An 18,594-nucleotide genomic window follows, 5' to 3' on the forward strand; every position below is an offset into this window, starting at 1 on the left:
GGGGGGTCTTCTATTTTTAAACTGAGATATAATTGACATATAACATATGAGTTTCAGGTGTACAACATAATGATTCAACACACGTATATACAGTGAAATGATCCCCACAGTAAGTCTAGCCACTACTGATGATCTTTACCTGAACCAATTATTGTATTGCTGGTTGCAAATGGTAAACTTGTAAATTTTATCATCCCTTCTATATATATATTAGTTGGTATTCTTCTGTAAAGAAGAGCTTTCCTCCCTCCCCTTGCTTTTGTTTTTTGTTTTGTTTTGTTTTAGTATCACTATGGACATAGGGACTTTTAATGTCAGCCCCTCAGGACTGCTCCTGTGTCCTTTAGACATGTCTTTTTTTTTTAATGTTTATTCATTTTTGAGACAGAGAGAGAGACAGAGCATGAGTGGGGGAGGAGGGAGGGGCAGAGGGAGAGGGGGACACAGAATCCAAAGCAGGCTCCAGGCTCCGAACTGTCAGAGATCATGACCTGAGCTGAAGTCTGATGCGTAACCTACTGAGCCACCCAGCAGCCCCTAGACATGTCTTTTGTAGTCTTTGAACACGTCCTGGATTTCTGGTACTATATATTTTGGGCTCATCTTGCGCTTCCCCTGCTCCAAACTTAGAATTGGCCATCTGCCCAGGGGGCCTTGTTGTTTAAGAGAGTAAAGAATCATATTTAGAAACCAAGACCTAATTTCTAGGTGTGCCCACTGCTACTGACACAGAATTCATCATGGCGCCCTCCAATTTCAGGGTTCTCCCTCACCTTTCCCCACTGTGTATATATTCTAAACAGGAAGGACCCGAGTTCCTAACTCCCTCAACACGATTTTTTCTTTTGCTCTATCCCACAATACAAATACGGTAATTTCAGTACTCTAATACCAATCCTAACAGCAAACCTACTAAGTTCCAAGGTTTGCTGCTGATCTTTTGATCCTTAGGCTGTCTCTCATTCAGATTACTGTGTCCAAAAGTTACTTTAATTCTGTTAACCTGCATGGCCATGTTACCAATTTGATAAATGATTAGGTTTACTTTTTTTTCTAGTTATTTTGATTTCAGGGTTTGCTTCTTTCAGTCTTTTCAGTTTAATTTATTTTTTAATGTGCAGCACATTTACATAACTAAAAAATTCAAACTAAATACAAAGATCCGCCCAGGGATACTGCACCCCCATCCCTATTTAATCTAGCTCATTACCTACCCCTTACCTTACATTAGGTTAACGGTGGGTAGCCTATCGTTTTGGATCTATCCTTCCTGTGTTTATTTTTTGTAAAAATATTTTTATTTTCCTTCTTTCTAACAACAAAAACTAGTATGTTACATACACTCTGTTGTACTTGCTGTTTTTCACATAAGAGCATATCCTGGAAATCACTTCGTATCAGGTCACAGAGTCTTCCTCACTGTCTTTTATGGCTGCATCATACCCCATTGTGTGCATATGCCATAGTTGACTAGTCTCCAGTGGAAGGAAATTAGGTTCTTTCCATTTTTGTTGCTATCATAAATATTATCACAATGAATAATTTTCATTATGTTGTTTCCTTTTTATGTGTCCAAGAATTATTAGTTTGCTAGGGCTGCCATAACAAAATACTATAGATTGGGTAGCTTAAACTGCAGAAATTTATTTTTTTCCCAGTTTTAAAGACTAGAGATCCCAAATCACGGTGTTGGCAAATTTGGTTTCTCCTGAGGCCTCTCTCTTTGGCTTGCAGATAGCCACCTGCTTGCTGTGTGCTCACATGGTCTTTCCTCTTACTGTGTAATGTCCATGTCTAAATCTCCCTTCTAATAAGGACACCAGTCACATCGGGTTAGGATGCACCCATACAACCCAATCTTGCCTTAATTACCTCTTTAAAGGTCCTGTCTGTAAACACCATTGCATTTTGAAGTACTGAGCGTGAAGACGTCAACATACGAATTTGGGAGGGGACACAATTCAGCCCATAAGCAAGGGTAAATGCTAGAATTGTCAAATTCCATTTCATTGGGCTTGCCCAATTTTGCACTACCATTAGCAATTAAGCACTTCTTTTTAAATTCCTTAAAATACGATGGAAAGAACTACTGCTTAGCAGCAGACACACTAAAGGTTTTTCCTTCCATACGGAAGGTTATAATTTCATTCCTGTCATTCCCGCTGTCCTTGCCCAGGATAGTCATGCTTGAGTTCCACAAATTCCATGTTTTACTGACATTATTTTCCTATTTGCCTATTGCATATAAGATACCAGACGTTACAGAAACATCTCTTGTAGCAGACCAGACAGGACTTTAAACCCTTGTGACTCAGATTTTTTCCCCTCCAATCTGGATATTGTTTTGCAAAGAATTCCTGCCCAGAAACACTTCTCTACGGTAATGATTCTGAGGGTGGGATACTAAAGAAAATGTGTACATGTGGGCATAGATCCAAGTTTTCCAGTCTGTGTGAGAAAAAGAGGAATTGAGCGCACTCTAGTCTAGCAGAATTTAAAGGGAGTAGTGCAGACTGTATTGTCCTTTGGGTACAAGAGAGGAGGACTAAGTGCAGTGCTTGACCACTGTTCCTTGCTTTGTAAGTGTATCCTGTAAAAATCAATTCTCATTCTAGGGCTCATCCCGATCTCATGGGGGGTGGGGAGATAGTAACACTGTAAGAGATTTATAACTATCTCTAGCCTGCTGCATCTTGTTAGCACAGGGTTACCTCCCCCGGTGCTCCCCAGTAGGTAGCTGGTAAGGCATAGCCCTTTCCCCTCTGTAAGCCTGCCCTTATCAGAGCTCTGTCTCTGACTGTCCCCTTCTGTGGTCTTATTTTGATGAATGGTCTCATATTCTGGGCTCTGCTTTGCAAGTAGAATCTTATTCCTCAAACAGTTACAAACAAGTGTTCTTAATCTCTTTCATCTTTTTTAATTACAAAAAGGAACATCATCATTATGTCATGTCTATATAGTACAGACGTCTATGAAAACAAAAAGTAAAAGTCTTCCCCTGAACCCCAGAGGTAACAAATTTCCAGCGATGGGAGCAGTTGGGAAACATACTCGCATGCATTGCTGCTGAGTGTTTACACTGGTTAACAAGTTGGGGTCTAAATTAGGAGGTAATTATCAATATGTAAATATGTGTAAGCTCAGAACTAGTCATTCCACTTTTAGAAGTTTACCCTGCAGATATATTTTCTCTTGTGCACAAGTATATATTTACAAAGGCGTTCAGTAGAGTATTGTTTGCAATAGTAATGATCTAAAAACAATTCAAATGTGGACCAGAAAGAGACTGTATAAACAGTTAATGGTATTTTCACTCAGTGGAATACTCTGAAGCTCGTAATTATCTTTTAAACTGAAATATAGATGTTTACCGATATGTAAGGATGTTTAAGACACAAGAAGGGAAAAAATCCAGTTGTAGAACCTGTACAGAAAGAAAGCATGTGGTTGTCTGTGACATCTTTGTAATATGCATAGCTGTCTTCAGGAGGGATGTAAAACAAATGGCTAACAGTGTTTCTTACGTCAGTGGGTTCAGCAGTCGGGGTAGGATATTGGAGAACAGAACATTTACTTCTTGTTTGGTACTTTTCTTTACAGTTTGATTTTTTTTTTGTTACCATATCCAAGTATTCTTTTTAAAATGGTACTGGATCAAAAATATATACATAGATGGGTGGAACAGAATAGACAGCCCAGAAATGAACCAACACTTATATGGTCAATTAATCCACAACCAAAGAAGCAAGAATATTCAATGTTGAAAAGATATTCTCATCAACAAATGGTGCTGGGGAAACTGGACAGCCACATGCAAAAGAATGAAATGGGACCACTTTCTTACACTATACACAAAAATAAACTTAAAGTGGATTAAAGACCTAAATGTGAGACTGAAACCATAAAACTCGTGGAAGAAAAAATAGGCTGTAATTTCTATGACATCAGGCATAGACGCATTTTTCTAGATATGTCTCCATAGGCAAAGGAAACAAAAACAAAATTAAGCTACTTGGACTAGACCAAGACAAAAAACTTCTGCACAGCAAAGGAAATGATCCACAAAACAAAAAGGCAACCTATTGAATGGTAAAAGATATTTGCAAATGATATATCCAAAAAGAGGTTAGTATCCAAAATATATAAAGAACTCCTACAACTCAACACCAAAAAACAAATAATCCAATTAAAAAGGGGCATAGGACCTGAATAGACATTTTTCCAAAGACATACAGATGGCCAACAGATACATGAAAAGATGCTCAACAGAATTCATCATCAGGGAAATGCAAACTAAAACTACAATGAGCTATCTATCACCTCACACTTGTTAGAACGACTAAAAATCAAAACACAAGAAACAAGTGTTAGTGAGGATGTGGAGAAAAAGGAACCCTCACACACTGTTGGTAGGGATGCAAATTGGTATAGCTACTGTGGAAAACAATATGGAGGTTCATCAAAAAATTAAAAATATAAATGCCATATGATCCAATAATTCTGCTACCAGGTATTTACTCAAAGAAAATGAAAACACTAACTCGAAAAGATATGTGCACTCCTTTGTTTACTGTAGCATTATTTACAGTAGCCCAGATATGGAAGCAACCCAAGTGTCCATCCATAGATGAATGGATAAAGAAGATGTGGTGTGTACATATAATATAATGGAACACACTCAGCTATAAAAAAGAATGAAATCTTGCCATCTGCTATAACATGGATAGATGTAGAAGGTATAATGCTAAGTGAAATAAGTCAGAGAAAGAAAAATACCATATGATTTCACACATATATGGGATCTAAGAAACAAAACAAAGGAATAAAGAAAAAAAAGAGACAGACAAAAAACAGACTCTTGAAAACAGAGAACAAACTGGTGGTTGCCATAGGGAAGGTGGGTAGGGGGGTGGGTGAAGTAGGTAAAGGGGATTAAGAGTATCATGATAAGCACTGAGAAATGTATAGAAGTGTTGAATCATTATATTGTACACCTGAAACTAACATAACACTGTATGTTAATTATATTTCAATTAAAAAAAAGAGCAGAAGAAAAAATATACAACTCACCTCTATAGCTCTTCTGGGGGGGAAAAAAAGAAACAAAAGAAAAGAAAATTTTTAGAAAGTATTTTAAAAAAGCAAGTTCGATGTTCTCGGACGTAAAAAACTTACAGTTCCCTGTTAAGTAAATCATAATGCATTTGTTTACCACTGTCCTCTGAAAGCTTTCTTTTCTTCTTCCTTTTCAGTAGCCATTCTACATCATGGAAGAGAATGGTTGAGTTTTGTCTAAGGCATAGTAGAACTGGAAGGAAAAAGAAAAGCAAGTTGGGCTTCGTCTTACATAATTCCTCACTGTGTTATAATAACATATCTAACTTCCCAGGCAACATACCAAGAAACACTTAAGCAAAAAGGAAAAGGGCAAGAAATTTGAAGTGAGGCACTCTGGATGGAGATGTGCAGAACATCCGCCTCCCCAACCATGGCACTCGCATTCTAATTGTTCCATGTTTACTTTCTAAATCCCGGAGACCAGGCATACTTTTCTCATACCAAAACTGCATTACAGTTGGAAAATGTGGATGCTTAGTTACTTTGCTATTGGGGAATACTCGAGCAGTATTTCCTTGGGAAAGATCAAGAATTATTAGAACTCACTAGACTAAGGCTTTATGAAATAATATCCAACCATCCTGGACCTACAAAATTTTACAGGCACACAGAGAGAAAAGTCTTGGTTAACGCTCACAGCTGGCCAAGATGAAAATCAGACATTGGATGCATTGGACGACAGGGCCATCAGTACCGTATTCTGAGAATTCACAGCTGTATCTCTGAGTTGCAGCATATATATGATGGTTGGCCATCTCATTCCACAGTACTGACATCTTCTAAAAGTATGGCATCTGTAAATTAAAATGAAATGAATATTTAATTTCATTTTCAGAATATTTAGAAGTATTTTGCAATTCCCCTGGAGAACTGCAGCTCCTTGGACTGTTGCAAAGCCAGGGCTAGCAATCCCTGCCAGAGAAGACAACTGGCGTCAGCCACTTGAGGAGTCAGGAATGGTATGAAATGGCACCAGGATGTGTCACTGTCGCTTGTTTGATTTGAATTTAAAAAATTAATCAAGAGTTGACTTCCTAAGATAGGTGCCCAAACAGTGGTATTGTTCAAAGATTTCTGGCAACCTGCATCGCCAATGAAGTGAAAGCAAGGCCCAAGTACTTCCCTCACCATCCCTTACCAATTCCAGCAATGGAAAGCCACCTGCGCCCTGGCTAAGCCCAGAACAGCTGAATGCTCTGTGCGAGTAACCACTCCTCCTACCATCCCTGAGTCCCATCCAAACACTGATGTCTGCTTCAGTCTGCAAGGGACTGAGCGCATGGGCAGTCTCTGCTACCATTCTGTGAGAGCAAAACTAACATCTGCAGCCCACTTTAGAGTTTTCAAAGCATTTTTCCCTCCTATATCCGGTGCTCTTTCTCATACACAACCACAAGTAAGAGGGCAACTCAAGCATGGTTTTTGTTATGTACTCAACCTGTATCCCTGCTCAGCCTATCAAATCAGGCTGAAATGTCATTGGCCAGTATTTATTTGAGAACTGCCAGAACATTTTTTTGTTTTTTCCTTAGAAATAATCAGTTAAAATTGAAAACTATTTTCCAGCCTTCCGAAACGAGAGTTTGACTTCAGATATCTCAAACTTTGCCCAAAGTAGTGCCTACGTTGTATGATACCATTCAATTCAATGAAGCAATGATTTATTAAGCACACTCTGTGTGCAGGGCATGTCCCATGCAACCTCAAGCAGGACTAGTTGCTGCTCTAGAAGGATCTGAGGTGTCCATGGAGAACACAGTCAGGAGATGGGATAGGGGATGACAGACCCTGTGAAATATGGGAGCATCAGGAAGGGTGCTAACCCCATCTTGGGAGAAGAACATGTCTCGTGTGGCTTGACAATAGATAGCCACCGCATCTTCATGGGATGTTAAGGAGAAACATACTGTTTGAATTATAGGAAGTGGTGTGCAAGCATCCTCTCTGGGGGAAAGCAGAGGAAAGCTTGCATATTCACCCCTGGGCTTCGTCTGTGTTCATCATTAGTCCCTCCCTTATCTCATCATGGCCTTGACTCCTCGTTAGCTGCGCAGGATACTGGCTCTCAATAGATTCCTGGGAAACGTCTGAAATGCTGTGTCATACCAAGGCGTGGGATGCAGTGAGTGAAGGGACCGGGGGCAGACACTGGCCTGGGGGGAAAGGCATCCACAGAACAACTGTCTGTTTAGCAAAACACCAGTGGCCAGGGACAGGCAAGCCCAAAGGGCCCAAACCTTGGTAATGATCAAACCACTCCACTGAGATGTTAGTTTTGGGATTCTCTACTCACAGTCCCCTCCTCACCAATACCATCTTCCAGGCAGGGTCAGATACCCACTCTAGGCCTCCACCAGAGCCCTCACTCCTCTCTGGTGGCACTGGCTTTCAGTGGAGCAACCCTCTGTTTGCTTGTCACCCCTATTAAGCTCTAAGTGTGTGTAGTTCAGGAATTTGCTTTTATCTCTAGTTTCTGCCATAATGCCTGGTTCAGAGTTATGCTCAGAAAATATTTGTTTCTATTTTTAAAATTAAAAAAAAAAACACTGGGAATCCTCAAATTAAAGTAAAATATAACAGACACACTTAATCCCACTGCTTTTTTAAAAAACGACATAAAGATGTAAATGTTCCCCTTTCATATCCTCCTTTTTCCTTTGCTAAAAGGGACCATATCACTATATACAGTGAATGTTGGTTAAGTGAATTCATAAAGGAGTAAACAAGTAAATCTAATCGAGTTGAAGAGACCAAAGGAAGGGATGTCAGAAGTTAAGTCAACAATCAGAAGGATCATCTCCCCATGTCAAGATTCTTAATGTCATCTCATCTGCCCAGTGCCTTCTGCCATATTTCTGGGCAGTAGGATGTAGGCAGAGCTGAAGCCCATCTTTCTATCTATAAGGGGGTCCTTGTTACCAGTCCACACTCTCCCTCTAAGGGGCAGATGGACCTTGCTCACTTTCCTTCTTTGGATCTTAGTTTCCTTACCTGTAAACTGGGGAAACTCATTCAACAAGTGTGTTACTAGCCATCCACATTCTAGGCTTGAGAGGTACAGAATAAAATGAAATTCTCTGCTCCTATGATGCTTATGTTCTAGAGGAGGGGCAAATACATTAAATAGAATATGTTAGATGGTAATAAGGGTTGAGGACTTGTGAGGAGACCGGTGTGTCCAGGCAGAGCAAGGTAAGGGGGGGGGGGCGGTGATAGTGAGGAAAGAGGCCAGAAAGGGAGGTTAGGAGAATCCAGATCATTTGGGCCTTATAGGTCTTGGTAAGGACTTGGGATTTTTCCCAAATGACATGTAAAGCCACTGGAGGTTCTGAGCAGAAGGGTGGCTGTAATCTGACATACAGTTTAATGTGTTGCTCCGGCTGCTAATTACGAATAGACTGGAAGGTTCAAGGGAGAAAGCAGGCAGAGGTATTAATACCTTATTTGCTTTAATTTCACCTTTTGGTATGCCTTATTCATGTCTATGGCCATGCTTCCTTCATGCAGTTATCTCTCCTAAGGGCACCCCGGTCCTCTTTCCAATTCAAAATCCCATCCAGTACCTCCTTCAAGAGCTGCTCAGTCCTCTCCTCAGAGCTGTAAGGGAACTCGGGGAACTTGTTATCCCCTGCTCTCATCTCAGGATGAGGAAACTGGGCCCCAGGCCCTTAGGAAGCCTGTCCGGGGTCGTACAAGTAGCAAGTAATAGAGCCACCATTGCCCTTGAAGCGTGATTCAAGGGAAAGCAAAAGGCCTTCTTGATACAAAGATGTTTTCCCTGGAATTCTTTTGCTGTTTGCAGCTTCCCTCATTAAATTGTGATGTGGAAAAGCGCACAGAGTATCTTATTCAGTTTTGTGTACTTAGCACCTGGCCTGGTGCCTGGGTTGTGACAGACCCCCATAGGTATTTGCTTATGTGTAAATAACAGAATGTCAAGCCCTCAAGAGTCTGGTGTTTATATGTTATATGTCTCCCCACCGCACCCCACTGCCTCATGGTATTAAATGTCAGACAACTGGAAAGGTCTAAGAATCTATGAGAGCTAAGCTGAGTGTTCTAGGAAATGAGACCTTGTTATTGTAATGAAAGGTGTGGCACCAGGATTGGAGTGGGATCTTCCAATCATCATAAAGGTCAGAGCTAGAGACCCCTTCTTTTTCCTTCCCTCCTTGATTCCCAAGCAATTCTAGAATAAAAAGGATAACACAGGTTCTGAAGGGATGTTATTCTTCGAGGAGAAACCACAGTCCTATTTTGAGTGAACTCCTGTGCCCAAGGCATGCAGGTGATAAGTGACAGTGACGATGTAATCGCCAAGCGTAGCTAAGGCTGGTGTGGGAGCCGTGTGTGTTGACCTGGAGACAGGCCCTAAGAAGCGCATCCTTGTTCTGTCAGTGACCCTGTGGACTCATATTGAGTTATCTAGTTGCGAATATTTTTTTTAATGGGCAACTTGAGTTCACACTACCATGTCCACGCTCAAGAATGGCTCCTATCCTGCTGTATTTTAACAAGTTGACAAGAAATCTTCCCTGCAGTACTCAGCTTCCCCAGGGTGGGATCCAGCCTTTATCCTCTGTGGATCCCAGTACTTTAGACAGTCCCAGGTTAATAGTAGGTGGTCAGTAAGTACGGGAAAGAAGGAAGGCAGGATGGGAAGGTGGGAGTCGGGAAAGAATGCCGGTTTCCCAATTTCTCTAAGTTTTCAGAGTGGGAACTAGTAAACTACAGCCAGGAAAAGAAGGTGATAGATGTGATAACTTAAGAGGTATCACTATGATGACTCAAGATTGCCTTTTTAGTCCTTTAGTTTTATGGGCATGAAGTTAGCATGTGGTAAATGATTTCTGAGTGAGTAAATACTGTGAACGAAGTAACGGCACCTTTGACTAACTGGTTTCCCATCTCCTCTACCTCCAAGGTCTCTGCCCGGGCACTAGCTGCCAAACTGGCCCCCACCTCGGAGATGCATGTGATATTAAAGACTCTTCATTTTACCTTTCCTTTGAATTTACTATCTAGTGATTTCCTCACTGACAGTATGCTCTTCAAGTTAGTCACAGTTTGGCTCAATTCCTCCAACACCAGATTACCCAAGACAGTTTCTGGGTCTTCCACACATGAACAGTGTAATAGGTAAAGGATCATTGAGTCCCAGCTGGATCGTCTGTCCAAATGGGAGTATATTTCATCCTATCCACCCAAGTACCAGGAGATCCTTGGTTAAAAAATGAGACACCTGCATGATCATAAGCTTATACAGTTAAGGGCTGGAAGGACCCTTGAGAATCAGCTGGTTCAACCACTCCCATTTTTTCAAGGTAAAAAGCAGGCTGAGAGGCTAAAGACTTTGCAACGCCACTTTGCTAGTTGTGGCAGAGTCAGAACTGGGTATAAAACCCAGTGTTCTTCTCAGGACACCCACTGCCTACTGGAACATAAGCTCTTCTCTCTTGCTTCCCAGTGCTTCAAGCCTGCTGATGGAAGTTGCTCTTCTTAGATGCAAAACTGGTATGGACAGATCCTTAAGAAGAGATGCTGGCAAACAGAGAGCTTGATGATAAACAGGGAGATGATGCAAACACAAGAACTGAATCCAGAAATAAATCATATCTTCACAATAGTGTTTACAGAAATTGCACTTTGAATAATTTCCATAGAAATTATTTTACCCGCCACAGGAATGTTGCTCCCTCCCACAGGGATTTGACCAAACAGAAAGAGAAGCAGAATGGAGGAAAAGCAGTAATTTAGATTTATATATAAAACATTAGTTGGAACCTAAGTAATAACCCTCAACTAATCAAAATATTTTATGCATTCTGCTTTTTAGTGGAAAGAGCAAACCACAAGAAAGCGGGCATATATCAGAGATTTTAAAAATGCTTCCAGGGCTTATTTTAGGCTTAAAATTTTTCCCTCCAATTCCCTGCACTATCTTTAAAATATCCCACTGCACACCTCCCTCTTCCTCCTCACATGTGCTCATTTGCTCATTTAATCAATCTGCCAATATTTATTGAGCCCTCCTCTGATGTCCCAAATACCCTGCTATGTCAGAGGTGAAAACATGGTCTTGCCTTCAAATGTAATGCCTGGTTAGAAAGTTAACCTAATAAGCTTTAGATTTTTACCATTGTTTCAGTGTTGTATTTCTAGCTTTGTAAATGGATAGTGGCTCTGTACTGAATATTTCCATTTGGACTTTCAAGATCCACTGTCACTATTTTGCAGCTGTTCTGTGCTTCTGGGAAATGGGAAGTGGTGGTGGGGGGTGGGGAGGAGAACTGACATTTATGGACCAGATAAATCATGTTACTTCACCCTGAGGTTCAGCAAATGGGAGGAAGCAAAAGATCAGATCAGAGGATGTGTAGAGAGAGGCAGGGCTGCCCCACCCCCCACACCTCATTCCCCACACCTGCCTAGCTGTGGGTGGACACTGGCTACCTTCCTCTCCTAAAATCACAGCACCTGCTTGATAACCCTCTAGTAGAACTCTTGGGTTAGCAGCTGTTACATAAGTCACTGATTGCCAATTACAAAATAATGACTGTGTTTCTGACAAATAACGAAAGCAATACAGTTGGGAACCCAGTGGGTTGCCCTAACGTAGCTAGAGAGAATGAAAATTGGTTAAGATATTCTTCTTACTTACACTTTGGAAGATATGTGGAAAGCCATTTCCTGCTCACAGTTGGGTGAGAAAAGTTGCATATTCCGTCTTTCATAAACCTAACCCTTCCAAGACAGAAGGAATAGGGCCCATTTTATTTGGTTGAGAGTAGCTGCCTGGAGCGGTCTTGGGAAAATTTTGCAGCCCATTCTCAATATCTGTATGTCAGTATCTGCCATGGGCACGTGGTCAGGGGATGTGCTCTGAAATGTGGATCCTGACTGTAATACCTATTTCTGTACCTCTAAATGAATCTAATTTGGGACAAAACAGAAACTAGTTCCTAAAATCACAAGAGTTACAATGTATGTCATCTAGCTCCCCCCATTTTTTGTTAATACACTTGACACACGTTATATTAGTTTCAGGTATACAACATAGTGATTCAACTTCTCTATACTACGCTTAACTTCTCTATGCTCACCAGTGTAGCTACCATCTATTACCATGCTACATTATTATAATATCATTGACTATATTCCCTATGCTGTGCCTTTTATTTCCTTGATTTATTTATGCTACAGCTGGAAGCCTGTATCTCCCACTCCCCTTCACCCATTTTGCCCATCCTTCTACCCTTTTCCCCTCTGGTAACCATCAGTTTTACTCTGTATTTATAGGTGTGATTCTGCTTTGTGTTTATTCATTTGTTTTTTAAGATTCCACATGGGGGAGATCACATGATGTTTGTCTTTTCTCAGTCGGACTTATTTCACTTAGCATAATACCCATCCATGTTGTCTCAGATGGCACGGTCTCATCCTTTTTATAGCTGCATAATATTCCTGTGTGTGTGGGTGTGTGTGTGTGTGGGTGTGTGTGTGTGAGACATCTTCTTTATCCATTCACCCATCAAGGGACACTTAGGTTGCCTCCATATCTTGGCTATTGTAATTAATGTTGTAATAAACATAGGGGTGCATATCTTTTTGAATTAGCATTTTCATTTTCTTTGTAGCCCTAGCCCTTTATTCATTTTACAGATATGAAAAAAGAGGTACATGAAAGCTAAATAGTTCACTGAGATCAGTAATGGGGCTAGCATCCAGAATTTCTCCAAGATCATGCTCACTTCTACTTATTAAAGACAAAAAGTGAAGACAATCACAGCTGACTCCAACCATCACTGGGTTTCGGAAAAGTCCAACAGACTCTAACTGGTTAAGATGGGATTTGACTGAGACAGTGAGGTTAACACGTCCCTTGTTTCAGAGAGATCTTTTCATGTTGTTTTTAGAAAGATCAAAATCTAAGCATTGTGTCTCACTTTAATAGCTCCTAGCATTACACCACGGAGATAGAGTATGCGAAGGGATCAATGGAGTTTGCTTACATAGACAAAATAGAAAGGAGCCTATCTAAAAGACACTCCCGGAAGCTTTGTCCAGACCTACTTCTTTTTGTAAAACATAAATTCCAAAGTGGGGAGCCCATTATGAAGTAGCTGGGAGTGATTTAAAAATACAGGGGCGCGTGGGTGGCTCAGTCGGTTGAACGTCCAACTTCAGCTTGGGTCATGATCTCAGTCTGTGAGTTCGAGCACCGCATCGGGCTCTGTGCTGACAACTCGGAGCCTGGAGCCTGGAGCCTGCTTCGGATTCTGTATCTCCCTCTCTCTCTGCCCCTCCCCTGCTCATGCTCTGTCTCTGTCTCAAAAATAAAAACAATTTTTTTTTTAATTAAAAAAAATAAAAACAGAACGAGTGTGCAGATAACATAAAGATCTTGTCTTCGGGGCCATACCATTTGGAGCAGCTATGGCATGCAAAGGGAGACAACAAAGTAAAATGCTCTTTTAAAACTTTAATCTGCTAATTTCTAAGCTCCATTTCTTCCACGGAACATCTCCTAAGACTGAGGGTGAACAATGGAGATAGAGAATATTGAAAGTTGTCTTTTACATTTCTAGAAAATTATTTGCCCCATTCTGGATCCACAGTCAAGGGGGCAAGTCTCTTCTTTGAAGACTTGTACTCTGATGTTGAAACAGCCATTTAGGCTGAAATGAAAACATCTTCAAAATACTTTAGAAAGCATTTGAAAAAAGTTAGAGAGGGAGGGAGCCAAACCATAAGAGACTCTTAAAAACTGAGAATAAACTGAGGGTTGATGGGGGGTGGGAGGGAGGGGAAAGTGGGTGATGGGCATTGAGGGCACCTGTTGGGATGAGCACTGGGTGTTGTATGGAAACCAATCTGACAATAAATTTCATTAAAAAAAAGAAAAAAAAAAAGAAACAGCCATTTACAAAAAAAGTATAGAGAGAAACTATTAAATATGAACAGGAATCCCCAGGTCTGCACCAGCCCCATATCCTATTCCTGGGATCCCACACTAAGGACTCTACAAGCAATGGAGTCATTTGTCTGAAGACTGAGGCATTGCAAATCATTCACTTCCTAGCTTTGACTCTCTCCACCCCTCCCACCTTCTCCCACTCCCAAATGTTTTCATTGTTGTGGAGTAGCTAAGTCCTTAAGGTAAGAAGTTGAATCTGGAAAAAGCTATGGCCTTGGCCCTTAATTTTAAGGAAAAGGTGCTCTGAGAAAAATTCTGTTTTGCTATTCACATCACTAAGTCTCTCCCTTAATTTTGCTAGATGGCATCTTCTGGGGGGAAAAGTGATAGTAATGCCTCCTTTAAACCTCTAAGTCTCTTTTTCCAAAGACCAGATGGGCCTTCTGACTCTGATCTTCATACAAAGATGGTATAATGTACACTTCCCCAAAAGCTACTAGGAAAAACCAGCATCTTTTAATGTTAGGGGAGGAGAGATGAGCGCATCAACCCTTTAAAAATTAGCCATTGAGGGGCGCCTGGGTGGCTCAGTCGGTTAAGCGGCCGACTTCGGCTCAGGTCATGATCTCGCGGTCCATGAGTTCAAGCCCCGCGTCGGGCTCTGTGCTGACAGCTCAGAGCCTGGAGCCTGTTTCGGATTCTGTGTCTCCCTCTCTCTGACCCTCCCCCGTTCATGCTCTGTCTCTGTCTCAAAAAATAAATAAACGTTAAAAAAAAAAAATTTAAAAATTAGCCGTTGAGTTGCTCTGACTTGGAAGCATGACATAAATATGTGCCGTTAGATGAAACCTTGCCCTTGCATCAGTCCTGCCTCAGCTACTTCAGCTTTATAGTGGTGTCTGTTACTGTAGAGCACTTGTCTATCCTGCACCTTATTGGTTGTGTGATTTTTGTCAAAGTACTTAATATCTTTGGTTGACTTTCATCACTATGAAATGAGGGCTAGAACTAGATAATTAAGCCAAAGGTGGGGGGAGGGGAAGAAATTGTCTCCCTGTGATTATTATGGTTTCCCGCATACTTTGATGACACTCAGATGAAGTGATCTCATTCAAAGGCAGACTCTGCCTCACTTTGATTTAGATCCTCAGAATGAGTCCAGCCTAAGATAGCATGGCTGTACCCCAAATTATGAAGAGGAAGATTTACCTTCACTGTGGAATCTCTTCCTCTGTATTTGAAAAACATATTTAATATAAAGGAAAAGCCAGAGGTGAATGGATTGTGCTTCAAGTAAGTTTTGAGCATAGATGCCATCTAGTCTTTGCAGTCTGCAAAATTCTTCTTTAAGTGAATAAATGTGTAGGGCAACTCTCCATTACCTTGATCAGCATCTAATACCAACCTGACACTTAGAATTAAATTAGAGAGACAAAATTGGATACTTTGAGACTTGAGGGCTGATTATACCACTAGAGCTGAAAGTGGATTTAAACTCTTTCCTTATCCCATTTAAATCTAACTAGATATAAACTCTCCATTACTGAGGAATAAAGGTGTGTCTGCAGAGGTGGAGGTTCCCCTTGATGTTCTTGGACAAGGAAACCTAATCCTTTCTTCTGACACACATGGTTGCAATAGAAAGCGTTCCCCAACTGCCAGTCTGGTTTTAATCTATTGTTTCAAGCAAGATGGGATTTGCAGGGAATGTTAAGGAAAGAGCAAAATTACCAGGACGTACTGTAAAAGTGTTGATGCGAAATCAAATTTTAAACAAGTATCCAAAATAGTATGCATGGACAGCTGTAGACACACAGTGTATGCCATAAGCACAGGACTATACAAATTTTTAATTCTAAGTATATTTGAGGTAACCTTTAAGTACAACATTTAGATCTCATTTTATTAAAGTTATTCGGCTTACCAAATGAGAGCAGTGTGAAATATTGCCAATAAATACAGCGATGCTTCATTTAAACAACACTGTTGGACAATGAAATATTCCATGAAGTGAACTTCTCAGGTAACCAAACTAATCCTGCAGTATACAAACTTTTAAAATGTTAATCACTTTGTACAGAAACATTTCAAAAGTGTATTATACAATTGTTCATTAAACGGTACGCTGAATAACATACCTTTTCCTGAAGACTCAGGATTAACATTTAAAATACTCATTAAAATAGGCTGAATATATTGCACTTCTTAGAAGAGCAGAAGGCAGTGGGCTTAGACAATGGTGAGCTTTTTCATGATCCTTTCCCAACGCCAAAGATTTCAGAACGCCACGTAAAAAAAGTACAACAGACGAAACTAACTTGCTTTAAATAAATCTGGTGTCTTTTCCGCTATCAGCTGTCCCTCCTGGATATTAAAAACATACCAACCTCTGACAATTAGTTACATACTTGGTCAAAATAAAATTTAGATATAAAAGATGTGCCTTCTCTGTGCAAGGTAGTGTACTGGATGCACGGGGAAATGTAAGAAACATAAAACACAGTCCTTGCTCAAGGGGCAACCTGGCTGGCTGAGTGACACTCAAGAGTCACCGGTCACCTCTGTGGTGGGAAGCAATTACTTCTAAGTTTGAAAATAACTTGTTTAAAAAACACAGATACGACCCCCCCCACCTTGCTTGCGTGCCCTCTCAAAATAAATTAACATTAAAAAAATACAGATATTGAAGTTGTTACACTGTGTTCCCATACACCTTCTTCAATAGGAGTATGCCTTGGAAATATCTCCGTGGAAATATTATCAGCCATGTAAGTTTTTGTAGATAAAAGACTAAAAATACTGCTTGAGGAGATGAAGTGGACAGGCCTTGGACAGCTTTCTATTGTAACCCTCATCTTATTGCTAGGCTTTATCACACAATCCAGATGGCTGAAGATGTCACAAGTCCAATCTTACTAATTCCTAGGGTCATTTAATCTAATTAATAACATATCTGTAAAAAACTGTATTTTAATGCTTTGCTGTATATACAAGTACAAAACATTTCTAAAACTGCATGTTTACTTTTTTTAAATGTTTACTTACTTTTAAGAGAGAGAGAGTGAGGAAGGGACAAAGAGAGAGGGGGACAGAGGATCTGAAGTGGACTCTGTGCTGACAGCAAAGAGCCTAATGCGGAGCTCGAACTCACGAATGGGGAGATCATGACCTGTACTGAAGTCAAGAGCTGAACACTTAACTGACTGAGCCACCCAGATGACCCACTACTATATACCTTTATAATGATCAATCATCACTTCCACTAGCAAAGTCTTTCCTGGGGTTGAGTAATACCACATTTTGGGGGTTTTAATTATGTTTTGACTAGTCCTTTTACTTTCCATCATCTGACCGCTTCTATTCCACAGACTACCTGGTGGTCTCAGACTTCCTTACTTTCAACTACTATCTCTTTTGCAGTTTGGACCTCTCTCCTGAGCCCCTGACCTATTTAATAGTCATCACATTTGGAACTACTGCACACACCTCAAATTTAAGAGACAAAGGCAAACTTCAACTGATTTGTACAAGAATAAGTCTTGATTTCCTTCGGGTTTTTTTTTTTTTTTTTTTTTTTTTTTTGCTTTTATCCCTCCGATTCCTTCTCTGCTTATTTCTACATTACTCCAATTATGCTTGAATTTCCACCAGTACTTTGTACCACTATTAAGAGATTGTAATGGATGGTTCTAATTCACACATTTTGTTTTAACCTGTTAAGATTTCAGCTGCTTTAAGAGTACAGGCATCCTTATTCATCCCGTACCTCTCCCTATGGAAATGTGGTAATTGTCAGTACTTGTTCAAATGGATAAACACAAGAAAACACATAAAATTCTGACAAATCTCTTCCTGTTATATTTATACTGATAAGTTCTTTACCATCTGGGAGCTTTTTGAGCGCATTAGCAGAAGCAGGAGCACTGTGTTAATTCTCAAAATTTAACCCAAACACAAACAATTTCTTCTATCAGTATCACCTTCTGAAGCCTTCCCTGGACCAGGCTCAGGCACCACAATCTTAACTACCCCTCTTCCGCAATCTTGAGTGTTTGCTTCATAACACACCAGTGCATCGTTTATTTACCTGCTACTCATCAGGCCGCATAAGACAGATGTCTTTGCACCTTCGGTACCTAGCAGATGGCAGGGTTTAACAAACGTTTGTAGATGGAATGAATTAATGAGGCCACATTAAGTCTCAAAGGACCACTTACTGCGCTCTAACAGGATTGGGAAGGCCCCATTCCGAGAGAAACTTCTTAAAAGATGCCTCTGGATGGCTAGGATCCGAAAGGCAATTTATGGGCTTTCTTCCAGTCTAAAACGCTGCTACTACTGTCCCGGGAGGAAATTCTCCCACCATGAAGCCTACACAAAGACTAGAGTTTCTAGCGGAAACACTAACGCCAAGCCCCACCGCGTTCCTGTCCCCACCTGCTCTGCAAACACCCGAGTCCCGAAAGCAGCGGCACCGCGGCACGCCCGGATACATGCGCGCATGCGCAGCAAGCAAGGTAGCTGGGACTGGCTCTCTGAGCAGACGTCACACAAGCCAA

At 40.7% G+C, this 18,594-nt stretch overlaps 1 long non-coding RNA gene across 2 annotated transcripts; it reads right to left on the reverse strand.

Moving 5' to 3' along the window:
* Positions 1–414: 414 nt before the first annotated feature.
* Positions 415–18,587, reverse strand: LOC109272158 (uncharacterized). 2 transcript variants are annotated; one of them, XR_008417846.1, is made up of 3 exons: positions 18,253–18,587; positions 5,813–5,912; positions 415–5,308 (listed from the first exon to the last, which is right to left on the reverse strand). It is a non-coding gene; the product is annotated as an uncharacterized LOC109272158 (long non-coding RNA). The 2 variants fall into 2 exon arrangements; XR_002082319.2 differs by having other exon boundaries at positions 5,756–5,912.
* Between the last annotated feature and the right edge of the window lie 7 nt (positions 18,588–18,594).

This window comes from Panthera pardus, unplaced genomic scaffold (assembly GCF_024362965.1).
Source record: "Panthera pardus isolate Hobbes unplaced genomic scaffold, ASM2436296v1 HiC_scaffold_11, whole genome shotgun sequence".
Lineage (NCBI taxonomy): Eukaryota > Metazoa > Chordata > Mammalia > Carnivora > Felidae > Panthera > Panthera pardus.